At 34.2% G+C, this 14,751-nt stretch overlaps 1 long non-coding RNA gene across 1 annotated transcript in view; it reads left to right on the plus strand.

Annotated features, from left to right (window-relative positions):
* LOC143225162 (uncharacterized) overlaps nt 1-14,336 on the plus strand; it is a 47,222-nt gene extending 32,886 nt beyond the window's left edge. Inside the window, exons 3-4 of the long non-coding RNA XR_013013648.1 lie at nt 12,123-12,265; nt 13,720-14,336. This is a non-coding gene — a long non-coding RNA (uncharacterized LOC143225162). The remainder of the gene's footprint in view (nt 1-12,122; nt 12,266-13,719) is intronic.
* The last annotated feature ends 415 nt before the right edge of the window (nt 14,337-14,751 follow it).

The following is a 14,751-nucleotide window of genomic DNA, read 5'->3' on the forward strand; positions in this document are numbered from 1 at the left end:
CATACATTCATGTGTGTGGCAAAAGGAAGTGCTGCCTTTATAACCTGCCTATTGTGCTTAATAAACGTTCCTTCTACAGGGTACTGGGCACTGACAACAATGGAAATGTACACAACTTTGAATCCTGATATTCTTGCTACAAAATGCCAATATATTTCATGGTCAACTTGTAGTTAACTTACCTAGGCCTCAGGGCCAGATTAAGGGCAACTGATGCCCTAAGCACAATCCAACGACGGTGTCCCCCTCGTCCTCTCCATTGCTTAACTGAAAAGACAGTTGGACTCAATAAGTGCTGAAAGTGTAATAAAAGTTTAAAAATTTATTATCCTCCTTCAGTTTTCCTCCAGGTCAAACCTCACAACTATATTAAATAAACACTTTATTTATTTAACAGATTGGACATGGATCAAAATCAAGCAATTACTGAGGCCTTTTATTTAGAAATGATGAGGAAAATCACTTCTTTGATTAATAATAATTAAAAAGAATTATTTTTACTGTATATTTGTTTTCACTCTGAATTAACAGTTCTCACTTTGATGTTCACAAATTCACACTTTGATGTTAACAAAAATGGAAGATTTACTCAAAACCCTTTTATCAAAAATATTCTCTCTTTGATGCCAATAATTTCTCACTTTGAACTTAAAACCCTGTAAGCAAATTATTTACTTATACCTTAATATCTATTTAAATGTTAAACAGTTTTCTTCTAGGTGTTTTAATTGCAAAGTCTTTGATCAAGTCCTCAAAACTAATTTAGCACAACAAATCTACTTCTATACTTAGCAGAGACAAGGCATCCAGCCTGTCTTGTCGCATAGTTGTTCTGTTAGGATTTTTAATATGCTTGAGTTGAAAAAATGAATGCTCAGCTGTGCAATTTGTGACCATTAATGTTGAAAATTACCCAGTGCAACGTCTACATTTGGAAACGCACATTCAATTTTGTCTTTTGAAATTATTTTATAAAGTTCAGCATGACTGAATCTGGGTTTTACAGATTTTGTTGCACTGAACTTACGGTGCAAATATGAGTGAAACTGCTAAAGATCAGCAGAGAGATTATTGTCCACGTCCTCTGGATAAGCATTAATTAGCTTTTGGGAACACTGAGAGTACCTTTCAGTTTCAGCAGATGAAGTGACATCATTTGGCTCATCACTTAGGAAAGAAAATCTGTTTGCTATTTCTTTGTACACCTTTCATCCTCCTCTCATCTGGGTTTCTAGTTTGTTAGCAATTGTGTAGAAGGTGGTAACAAGAAGTTTATCTCTGGCATTCAGAACTACTATTTGTGCATCTCCATTATTAAGTACCTTCTTTCTGACATGTTTGCGAGTTTAAGCTGCATTGTAATTAACATCTGGTAGTATTTCCTTTGCAACTGCTTCAAATCTTTCAAAGTCATGCCTTAAAGTGTGTAGTTGGTCAGCTAGTGACCCGTACAGATCTGCACATGTTTTAAAGTTCACATTATCATTTTGCAGAACTTAACTTGCTTCATGAAACTTTTGCAAAATTCCATCCTACATGATCAACATAAAAAAAAATTCTGGCTCTTGCATCTTATTTGCAATATTGTCTGCTTGTCTTTTAGTGTTTCTCTTTTGTGACTGGTCTTCAACTAGACATTCCAAAGCTTCCAAAATCTTAAAGAAAGACTTCAAATTACTATTGTTGCTATAGCATGTGCCTCCAATCTGGTATCATAGAGGGATTTTAACACACTTTCATTTCCAAGAAAAGCTTTAAGAATTTTCCACTGGCTGGTTGAAATTGAAAAAATGTATAGAGCAAATGCATTGTAGATAAAAAATTAACTGTGAATTGACAGCAGTCATCAGTGTTTCAGCCTACCAGATTTAGTGAATGGGCTACACAGGGCAAATATATGGCAAACTTATTTTCTTTTAAAATCTCTTTCTGCATCCCTATATAATGCTCAGACATGTTAGCAGCATTGTTGTAAGACTGACCCCTACATTCTGAAAAATTAAGTTTGCAAACTTCATGTAAGTACTGCAATACCCAGTTTGCCATTTCCTCACCGGTATGGCTTCTCAGTTCCAGAAAGGTTAAAAAGCGTTCAATAGGCTGCCCATCTTTTAAGTATCGAAGTAAAACACTGAACTTATCTATATGTGATAGATCTGGTGTTGAGTCAACTGAGAAGCTAAAGTAACCAGAAGAATTTACTTCATCAACAATGAACGCATGGACCTTCTGAGCCATTGGTTCAATGAGTTCTTCACAGGTGGTTTTGGGCAAATAAGAAGGATTTCTTTTTCCAGAATTTCCATCTTTCAAAATATGCCCTGCTAAAAATGGATGAAACTCACTGTGAGCTCAAGCAACCTAAAAAATTCCCATTCTGCAGTGAACCACATTTTTCATCTGTTCCTCGAAAAGCCTGTTCATGTTCAGTGAATGTACGAATAACAGCTATTACACACCCCAAGACATGTTCCCAGTAATTGCACTCTTCTTTAATATGTTTCACCAACTCTTGTTGCAAGCCTAAACCACTTGTCTGTGAGTTAAGTTTATTATCATAGAGTCTTGGTGAGTAGTGCTTCTTTCATGATAATAAATTATAACAGTCCTTTGCCAGTCACTGAACCCATCCCACTCTTTCACCAAAATGCGAGGAGAATTAAGTAACAAAAAGTTTACAAACAAAGCAGTAAACTGACTGTTGAGGGTGAATACAATAACCACTCTCTCTTATATTGCTCACTATTGGCTTTTACCCCAAAGAAAAGTTTTTGTAAACAGTATCTTGTTGGTTTGCCACTATTAAAAGTCTGGCAAGATTTGCCAAATGACCCATTGTGGTGTTGACAGTCAGTGGATCCACAAGCAATCCAATAATCCACATCATCAGCAGAGAAATCGAGCGACAACCTTGATATTTTGCTTTAGTTTCTTCATTTTTTGCAGACTGAACCATTTTACCACAATCCAGTAAATTTTCATTTCAGCAGTTATTTCAATTTCAGGCTGTCTTGTAGAGCAACATGCATCAACATTAACATGAGACAGATCAGGAGAATGTACAGGCAAAGTGAAATCAGTTGTGAGACTTGTGCTAGTTGAACCAGCCTGTTACACCTCAGCGTCATTGGACAAAGTAGTACTTGTAGATGTGGAGCTTGGTTCAACTTTAATCTTGTCAGAGTCAGATGCAGTATAAGTGACTTCTGATGACAGAGATAGTTTTGATTTTGGAGATGATGTTTTTTTATTTCAGAGATGCCAACTATTTCAAATAACTGAGTGTAATGATTGTAGACAGAGCCCTTTATCATTTGCAGCTACTAGGCCTGACTAATGTCTCTAAGCTGTTTATTACTATATTATTATTATAACTATTATTATTTATTACTGCTATAGATTGCTCATTTATGACTGTGTTTTGTGTATTTAATAAATAAATTTTAAAAAATTCTTTTGAAATAATGTCTTTTATTTAGTTCAGAGTAACAAACATACTGGTAAAACAACACTGAACATGCACAAACAGTAAGGAGAAAAAGCCTTTGTGTAAGGACTAGTTTATATCATGTTTATGACACTTATTGTAATAGTTTTGCAGCTGTTGCAGCCTTTGCTTTAATGAGAATGTCTGGATGGTTGGGAGTTATAACAACATTGTCCATTTGACTGCATACACATATTGTGTGTTATAATATTGCTGAAAACTGAGGTGATCTATCCTGTTCACTCTATCATGTAATGTTACACAGAAGTTGTAAGACAGTTACTGTCTCAGTATTACGGTGCTGCTTACCTAGATTCACCTTTTTTGAAGCTTCGGCATTTTTCTACCTCTTAGCTGCATAATTAAAAAGAATCTTTCGTACCTTTCGAGGCTGGGTTTTCTTTTAGTCTTATCAATGATACGGTAAAAAAACTTGGATTTCTTTTTGAATATAAAATATTTATCTCGAAGGGTTAGTAACCACGATAATTTAGCTTTTCAATTCAAGCTAATCATGAATTGTCCTGTGGAGATAGCTGGAGTAACGTTAATCCACCATTACAGTTTTTAATAATTTCTGCTAAATATCTGAAAAACGTTGACTTTTTTAAAAGTTACTCTATCCATTTGCAAACTGTGGACATTTTTTAATGCCAACTGAAAGCTGTAAATTGAACCGTGATTGGCCAATAATTCTTAAAATAGGCACCCCTTCTCGTACAAATGGAGCTATAAAAATCTATTACAGTCACAAAATTCGGTTAGGTTGGTCTTAAAAACTTTGCGTAGTATTGTAATTTTTCTTAGAGACACAGTAGTCATACATTGAATTTGGAGTGTATGGGAACAGAAGGTTTGTTGAAACTGCGAATCAATCCTATCTATTGATGTGCTGGCTCCTGTTAGTTTAAGAAACTTCGTAGTTATGTATAGCCCGTGAAAGACGTACCATGTTCGACTTATTGCTACCTTGTTGGTTGTTTGAAACGTTATGACCACGTGCAAATGTAACTAATACAAAATGACGTCAGAGATAAATTATAACAGCGTAGGATTTTGTAATTAAAGGTATAGAACATTTCGTCAATACCTCATAATCTTGCAAATTTCAGGAGAGAAACAAATGAAGACACCCATGGAGACTCAGTAAGTGAGATTGATTTAAAGGTAAGCCATAATACTTTATATAGGGAGCTCCTGTAAGAAACACAGTTCCCATGTTCGATTTAACCAAGATAAAACTAGCTCGTGTCGTATTTCACATATACCTACACTTTTTCACTTGTTATGTTTTTGTAATTAATAACATAAGTAGCTCACCTCGGTAACAGTTGAAACATATTTAAATAAACGTTTCGGAATCTGTAAATTCTATCGTCAGTGATTTACACAAAGCGAATCTTGAACTGATTATAACTGAACATTAAGACTTTTCATTTTAAATGTTTTTGAGAAGATATCTGTGAAATAAGTGTAACGTCTGCAAACTTTATACTACACTGTAACAATATCAACTACAATGTTAAAGTTCAGCATCAGTGTTTGTAAATGAAAACAGGTTATTATTTTGGTAGTATTATAAATATGTATATAAATATATTCGTAATATCGAATGATTCTTTTTCGTAACAGTGAGGCACTGACGTGAACGTGAATATGGTTGATGTTTTTAGTTACACAGCAAACTTATTTTTTGAGAAAAATACTGATTACAAGCACATACTTCTAATAATTCAATTGACATCCTTTATACTAAGAAATCTCGAAACTTATTGAGTGTTATTAGATTGCTGTTAAGCTAAACAAACTTGTTGAAAAATACATTAATATCCGAAATGGTAATGCAATTGAACATTAAAAATAGTTCCTAAGTAGAGAAGGAAAACATATTTTCAAAGAAGGACTGCTGATTATAAAAGTGTTCCACGTTTCATAAGTCATTCTAACCTCCAGAAAGCTGTAAAAATAATTTAACTTTAGGAGGAACAACCTAGCCCCAAAGTGAAGTTCAAGTTTAGAAGGTTAATCTAGCCCCCCCCCAAAATAAAACAACAACACAAAAAACAACAAAACTGATTATTGTAAAAGTGAAGTAGGACAATTCAATTACAAATAAAGGCTGGCGATTTTAAGAGAAGAAAATTTTTACAATCTACACGTGGACAACATTCTCCCGTCTCATTAAATTAAGTATGTGTTATGAATATATTATAAAGAGAAGCGTTTCTCTTACGAAAGTCAGCATACAACTAACACCATGAAAATACATACTATCATAAGTTAGCCAACTTCACTTTGTAATTTCTCTATTCTTGTTTTCGTCTTTCTATGTTGCTAAGCACAAATCTACACCATAAGCTAGTTGTTCAATGCCCTTAACAAAGACTGAACCCAGAATTTTAGTCTTATAATCTTTATAGTGTAGCTTTCAATCACAGGAAGACTTGCTGATTTCTCTTAAATTTTTTGTTTTTTGTTGTTGTTATTGTAGAGACTCGGAAAATCGTTTTGTTATGAATCATGTTTCTGATAATATGTGTTTTAGTACATTTACCAGTAATTTTATAACTTATTTTGAGTCATTAGGTTTAAAAAGTTTAGTTATCTATGCCAAACTGCAGTCTGCATATGAATCCAGTGAGAGTTACTGACTATAAATAAAAAATATAGGTTTGTTTTATCTGTTTCAATTACCATTTTCGTTTTATTTGCTTGGCTGTTTTATTTTTAAGCTTGAACTTATCTGTGCTTTCTTTTTTAAAATCGTTGATAAAATTTGCAGCTAAAAAACGATCGTAGAGAGAGGATATATAGAAGAAAAATAATATTCACTAATGACAAAAAGGATCTTGAAAATGAGATTTTACCTTGAGAATTATCTGTGGCATTCCTACAAAATAGTATGCTGTAAGAATAGGGCATTAAACAAAAACACAAAGTAATTTGAAATGACTTTCGAAATACTGATTGATTAATGTCTAGGCTTATTTATACTCGCTAAGCAACTATAAATCTAAATAATTAAGGATCTCAGATCCTGAGCTTTAATAGAAACCGCAGATTTATTTATTTCTTTAATCATTTAGAGAAAACAACCGGCTTAATCAAACTCTCTTTTCGTCCAAACGTTTGATCCATCGAGACATTAGAGAAGCGAACAGTCAGAACATTCTCGCATATTGTATACTTGTCTCTAATCTGGCTTCCACAACTAAGAATAACTGTTTACATATATTTACTTTTTCATAAGGTAACATTATTTTATAGCTACCCAACGTTTAAACTTCTGTTTGTTTGATAGATTTCGCGCAAAGCTATTCGAGGACTATCTTTCACTAATTTTGAAGCGATAGTTACTACCACAATGTACCAGGTTTAAGATATGTTTAACCGGCATATATAAAAGACGTCTATCATTTTTAAAATGTATATTCACACGCAATTTATCGATACACACATTTTATGTTAATGTTTACAAAAAATAGCTTAATAACAACTAAATATGTAATTTTGAAACACAAGGAACTGATGGTAAGAGTCCCGTTTTTACGTCAACAGATTTCGAACCACAAACATCGGGAATAACAACGTGAACACACTAACCATTACACTACATCCAATTCGAGCATCAGTTTCAGCTGTTGTTTCTGTGTAATAGTGACAAAGACAGAATATGTTATGGTTACAACTTGTTATTGTGCAGCACGATTTCAACTAAAAGGGGCATTGAACTTACTAACGTCATTGTTTTTCCCCACTTTTTCACTCCTCTCTGAAGCGAATCAACCGAGTCCGGGTCTAAGGGTCCATTATGAGTGACCCAAAACTTATGGGAGATATCTAAGAAGGGTATAGCATGTATTCGTGCTCTGAAGGAACTGGTATGCTATGCTGTCTTGAACGTATAACTGAATGCGTTGTCTTGAGGAAGTTATCACTAATTGGCATTTCCTTACTGAATATTGCTCTTCATGTTGATCCAATATATTACGTACTTAGCCTTATTTTTGACATTTTTTATCCGCGTCTTTAACTTAGCATTATAAATATACTCTATAATAACATCTGAAATACTGTATGAAGGAAAAAAAAAACGATTTTTGAAGACATTTAAATATATATACATTTTGTCCAGTGTGATAGCATACTTTCATTTACCTCATAACAGACAGATATTCTTTCAATATGTTACGTGTTTAACAAGAGCTTGAGATGAGAAAATGGATTTCGCAGCACTTTTGTAAAATAAAAATCCATCTGAATTATCTTGTTCACAGTTCCAAGGAAGGTTCCTACTTTGTCTACAATGAACCGCTGTGTTATTGTTTTACTCTCACTAACAAACTGTTTTACTTTTTTCACTGTCGCCGGTGCGAGATTGATAGCTGATGGTTGAGTATCCTATCAACGTAGCCCTGTTGGGATCATGCTTCCTTTACCTAACTGAAACTTTCCAACACTACAAAAATCCTTCTTCTAAACCCTAAGGATTCGCACCTTGCATGTTTTTATTGCGAAATAGAATAGCTTCATCTCGTAAAGTTATGTAACAAAACTTCCATGAGGAGTCACTTTAGGCACCATCTGAACTTTTTAACCACTACACATTAACAATTACACGATATAAAATAGATAAAATTTTAAAATATTAATTTACCTGTGACAATACTTTAAAGTCTAAGTTATATATCTGTAAAGAAATTTTGAGATGCATTAATAACAACTGTATATCATAACACACTGGATTATTATAATAAAGACAAAAGATCTGATAATGATACTTTGAGTGCATAAAGTTCCTATATTGGTAATCGAAAAGCTAATCGGTATTAGATATTTTATGCTTATATTCGTACATTAACAAAATATATTTCGAACATTTTCTTCAAAGGTTTTAAACTAAAGTTTTCAAATTATTCTAATATATCAAATGGTTCTTAAACTTTTTAAGTTTCAATAATATTTAGTGTCATTTAAACACCAAAGAAAAGCATATTTTAACGAGCGACTTTTTTTTTTATTATGCTGCTTGGTTTCAACAAAATATTAAAATAATTTTTACGCCATGACTATTAGAGACACTCAAAGACTATCGCGTTATTTAGTTAACGAGATCAGAAGATCAGTAGATGTCACTGTCGTTAAATTGTTTTGTTTGGAATTTCGCACAAAGCAACTCGAGGGCTATCTGTGCTAGCCGTCCCTAATTTAGCAGTGTAAGACTAGAGGGAAGGCAGCTAGTCATCACCACCCACCACCAACTCTTGGGCTACTCTTTTTACCAACGAATAGTGGGATTGACCGTCACATTATAACGCCCCCACGGATGGGAGGGCGAGCATGTTTGGCGCGACTCGGGCGCGAACCCGCGACCCTCAGATTACGAAGCGCACGCCTTAACGCGCCTGGCCATGCCAGGCCCCCACTGTCGTTAAAAGTTCACACACACGTTGTCACGTTTGCTGAAAACGTCGGCAAATTTAATACTTAAAATACAACCTTTGAATGAAAAATATTCAAGCTTTAATAGAATAACAATATCTGCATGCTAAATATTTTATAAACAAACTAACTGGCATAACGTCTTTTTTGATTGACAGTGCAACAATACCGAATCACAGTATACCAGCGAACAATATATTGTTACTGATCCCTTAACGACAAAAAACGAGTTACTAGGCGTATTTTGTGATTGAAAAGTGTTCGTTTAACTTCTTAAAAGTTTGATCCATTTTGCAGATTTTATTTGCCTATAATAGGAAATACTATACTTGCGTATTGAGATTGTAATCATATCGGTAAGATTGTTTGTATGAGATACGTGTTAAGAATTTCGTGTAAACCTGAAAGTTTACTGATAAAACATTCGTACAATAATGCAAATTAAACAGTGTAACACAGAAATAAATTTTGGGAGGATAGAAGGCTTATAAGAAAATTCCATAATGTTCGACGAAGCATAATTAAATTTTAAGTAATTCTCCTGTCATAAACTTCGATGTTACATAACAATACCGAGTATGATTGTTATCAGTGGAAAATAGTTAAACAGGATAAAGCTAGTAGTATAGTGATAATTTTAAAGGCTTATAACGCCAAAACCCCATACTACACAGATAGCCCATTGTGTAGTTTTGGGTCTAACTACAAAGTAAAATAAAGCCGTGAACTTTTAGGAAGTGGTTTTTAAAACCGATTAAAACATAATCATATACTAGCTTTTTATGTCTCGTTACACTGCACACGCCTATCAGAAATATGCAGCAACTGTCATCTTATTAATCACGTTCTTATTTAACCGAGTAATGGATGATCTGTATAAGCTGCACAGTTTGTTCAATATCTGTAATAATTTAAAGGCCAGCTTCCTATCCAATAAAGAGGTTGAGTGTTCACAAGGAAGAAGGACAATATTCGGGATTATTCATAAGGGGTGGAATTCCCTCAAACCAGTCTAATTGGTAATAAGTAGAAAACCGAATAATGAACTGGGTTTAATATTTCTTTGTAGAATCTTAAGTCTTGTGTTTCCTGCTTATTTTTTTATTGATAGGCACAAATATGTACAATGTGAAATTTGTGGTGTGCCCACCGTAGGTGCTGAAACCCAATTTTTAGCGTGGTTTAGACTTACTGCAGAGCCACCGGAACAGGTGTCCACTAAATAATTCAAAATAATATATTAGTAGCATAATTGTGAAACATTTTTCATTAGATTAAAATATCCACGTTTCTCTTCAGGATTCTAAGGTCCCCTCGTGATTCATAGATACTTCAATGTACCATTTAAATGTCTCCGTTATCTGAATTATTCCTATAGTTATCTCATTGTGCAAATTCTTTATTTGACTTGTCTGTTGCTCTTTCCCGAACTTAATTCAATTCTTTCTAAAACAAACAGTTTTGATTTTGCTTTTCAGATTATTTCTTCCTGTGTTCTTTTCATTCTCATAATTATCCAGTATTCTCTAATATTTTTCATCCCACTGTTTATTGATGTTTTTTTTTCAATTTAGTTCAATTCAACTTTTTTTAAATTCTCAAACATCTATTTTTATTTCCATGTTTGTGTCTAAAACGAATATTTGGTAGAAGAACCTCCATATATCGTTCATTTAGTATGGGCCCGGCATGGCCGGGTGAGTTAAGGTGTTCGACTCGTAATCTGAGAGTCGCGAGTTCGAATCCCTGTCGCACCAAACATGCTCCCCTTTTAAGCCGTGGGGGCGTTATAATGTGACGGTCAATCCCACTATTCGTTGGTAAAAGAGTAGCCCCAGCGGTTGGTGGTGAGTGGTGATGACTAGCTGCCTTCCCTGTAGTCTTACACTGCTTAAGTAGGGACGGCTAGCGCAGATAGCCCTCGTATAGCTTTGCGCGAAATTCAAAAACAAACAGAAAAATACAAATCATTTAGTAAGTGAGAATTGGAAAAACAAATTATGGAGCTATAGGGAAACAACTTGGCCAAAACGTTAAATCTAAACAGTAATGCACAGGTGCACACCCTTAGAATTCCCCTTGTATGCGTGTGAAGTTTCAGGTCTCTGGGTTATATCCTCTTCAAGCTACGGTAGTCACACACATACAAACAGGATCTTTTGTTGTTATATTACTATTAATTCTAGTGAATAAAAAATCGTCCAAAACACCATATGAAATTAGTTTGTGAAAACAAATGTTACATTCTAAAATAAACTGTTCCTTACAGTAAGTATTCTGAAGTATCTAGTACAGTTTATGAATCACGCCTAAGCTTAATTCTAATTTAATTAAATTAAATGACGTATTTCAATACTAGTTGGAGTATTCCTCCTCTGGACGAAAATTATGTAAATTTATGGTTAATGGACATGAAAAGTTGCTTCTCTTATATGCAATTGTAAAAACAACGCCCATAAAAACTGCCAAACACATAATGTGAAACTGCAAATTTCTATGTATTTCCCCATGCACCCATTAAGCATACAAATTTGGTGAAGATCTATCACGAAGGGGAGAAGTAGGGGTAAAAAAAAATCATCCAAAAATCGCAAAACTGAAAATTTGTACATATCCTCCACATCAGTGTTGGTGAGGATCCATCTACATCTTGCAAAGTAGTGACATTAACATAAACAAACAATACTTTTATATTTATATAGATTCTTTTTTGACTCGTAAATTATTACCGATCTTCAATAGACATTGATGAAATATCTCTATGCATAGTAAACAAAGTATTGTAGAACAAACGATGTATTATCTTAAAAAAAACACAGCATACTGTTAATATGTGTTTGTGTTGTTTTTTATTGCAAAGCATGGAAATCAAATGAAAAATTTTAAAGTTTCAAGTCGATAAAGTTACCGCTGGACCCATCTAGGAACAGAAATATCACGTTTCTGTGGATCAACATTTGGTGGAAGCCCCATAAATCACAGTTTATTTTGCAAGTTCCTCCTTTGTTGATTCATGACTTACTGTTTTTTTAAGTAAACTAAATAAGAATTATATTTACTAGGGTAACATGTTAGAAATTGAATTCGAAGTTCTCCATCAAATCTTCTTTCACCTCCTTACCTCGAAGATTTTCTTTTTTCCCAATGTTGTGTTTCTATAAAGGCTCTTACATTTCTCATTTTATTTGTTTAGATAAGGTGTTCGATATGAAAATAAGTGAGACATCCTTGTTTCCGAGCAGTTCCGCTCTTCTGTTATTGATGCTTTTGGCGTTGATACCAGAAGTTGGCAAACCTACTCAAACAACAACAACAAGGGAAACTGTTCAATTTGAGGTAAATTAATGCAATTCCTAGTTTTACTAACATGATTTGAATAGGAGCAAGTGAGGTATTACTTCCAAAACTTCCTCATTGCGGTAATCATATAAGAGATTGCAATAATTAATTTACGTACAATCACTTTGACGAAACTACAGATTACTAAATGCATGAACAAAGATGTCTTTACCAGGAGAGCAATTTTCTTTGTATTTGTCATTAACAACAACAAAAAATACTGAAAGCATTGAACAGCTCAATTGCAGTACCAATTTTTAATCCTCGTATGATAGACCTTGTCTTCACGTCCGTAAGATAGCTATAATTATTCTTTGGGGGAATGCTAAAAAGAGGCCTGGCATAGCTAGGTAGTTAAGGCACTCGACTCGTAATCTGAGAGTTCGAATCCCCGTCACACTAAACATCCTCCCCTTTCAGCCGTGGGGGCATTATAATGTCACATTCAATCCCACTATTCGTTGGTAAAAGAGTAGCCCCAGGGGTTGGCGGTTGGTGGTGATGACTAGCTGTATTCTATCTAGTCTTACACTGCTAAATTAGGAACGAGTAACGCAGATAACCCTCGTGTAGCTTTGCGTGAAATTTAAAAAATAAACAAATTTAATTGACTTTTTAGCATTAGTTTGTTTTGAATTTTTCGCAACGCTACCCGAGGGCTATCTGCGTTACTCGTCCCTAATATTTCAGTGTAAGACTAGAGGGAAGGCAGCTAGTAATCACCACCCACCGCCAACTCTTGGCTACTTTTTTCGCCAACGAAGAGTGGGATTAGCTCCTCTACTGAAAAGGCAAGCATGTTTGAGGGAACTGAGATTAGAAAACGGTACCCTTAGATTGCAAGTCGAGCGCCCTAACCACCTGGCCATACCGGGCCATCATTAACGTAACAGGTACTTTGAAACCAGTAGTTCAAAGTTCAAGATTCTGTCCGGACATCTCCTTCATTATCCGCTCACACAAAAAAGTATAGATGCGATTATTGAACAAACAAAAAAACAAAGAAAAGGGAAGTCAACCAATCAGAAACACCTCACCACCAAACATTTCTACTAAAATATTGGCTGCCATTCTTATAACGCATTCACATATTCAAGTGCGAGAAATATTTATGGTATTTTACGAACTCAAACATGACTTTCCATCTCCGAAATCCAGAGTTCTATCGAGGGCCAATCCGACCCTAAACAAACTATTCCATTAGATTCTGCTATTTCTTTGTTCAGGATTCCTTTTCTTTATTACTTTTGTCCTAACAATACACATCATACACTTTAAAACAAGTACTATTTTACAGGTTTCGATTCTTCTATGCTAGAAAATAGAATATACTTTCCATGGGCTAAGATTTAAATAAACTAAAAACTTGTGTAGAGAAAGAAAAAGCAAAATATTGTAAAATATGTATTTTTAAACTTTAGAATTATAACTTGCACCATTTATTTTCACAGGTAGATGCTAATGATGGGGATAAAGGTTTTGTACCTGTCACCCAATCGTCTACTCCGAAAGATGTGAAAGAAATTGATGAACGTTCAAGCTCGTTTTCCGGCTTCAGATTTTAAAAACATTATGCTGAAAGTAAAAAAATGATCCCGTTTTTCAGCTTAAGAGGAAAAAAAGAGGATTTTGATAAAAAAACAGCAGCTCCGTTATTCGGCTCAAGAAGAAAAAAAGAGGATTTTTATCAGAAAACAGCATTTCCATTTTGTGGCTCAAGAGGAAAAAAGGAAGATTTCAATAAAAAAATAACAACTCCATTTTTCAGCTCAAGAGGAAAAAAAGAGGATTTTAATCAAAAAACAGCAATTCCGTTTTCCGACTTAAGAGGTAAAAAAGAGCAGTTTGATCAAAAAAGGACATCTCTATTATTCAGCTCAAGAAGAAAAAAGAGGATTTTGATAAAAAAAAACAGCAGCTCCGTTATTCGGCTCAAGAGAGAAAAAAGAGGATTTTGATAAAAAAAACGGTAATTCCGCTTTTCGGCTTAAGAGGAAAAAGAGCAGTTTGATAAAAAAAAAAGACATATTTGTTATTGGGCTCAAGAAGAAAAAAAGAGGATTTTGAAAAAAAAACAGCAACTCTATTATTCGGCTCAAGAAGAAAAAAGAGGAGTTTGATCAAAAAACAGCAACTCCGTTATTCGGCTCAAGAGAAAAAAAAGAGGATTTTGAAAAAAAACAGCAACTCTATTATTCGGCTCAAGAAGAAAAAAGAGAAGTTTGATCAAAAAACAGCAACTCCGTTATTCGGCTCAAGAGAAAAAAAAAGAGGATTTTGATCAAAAAACAGTAATTCCGCTTTTTGGCTTAAGAGGAAAAATGAGCAGTTTGATCAAAAAAGGACATCTCTGTTATTCGGCTCAAGAAGGAAAAAGAGGATTTTGATGAACAAAAACAGCAACTCTGTTATTCGGCTCAAGAAGTAAAAAAGAGGATTTTGATAAAAAACAGCAACTCTATTATTCGGTTCAAGAAGTAAAA

The sequence above is a fragment of the Tachypleus tridentatus genome, chromosome 9, assembly GCF_004210375.1.
Source record: "Tachypleus tridentatus isolate NWPU-2018 chromosome 9, ASM421037v1, whole genome shotgun sequence".
NCBI lineage: Eukaryota > Metazoa > Arthropoda > Merostomata > Xiphosura > Limulidae > Tachypleus > Tachypleus tridentatus.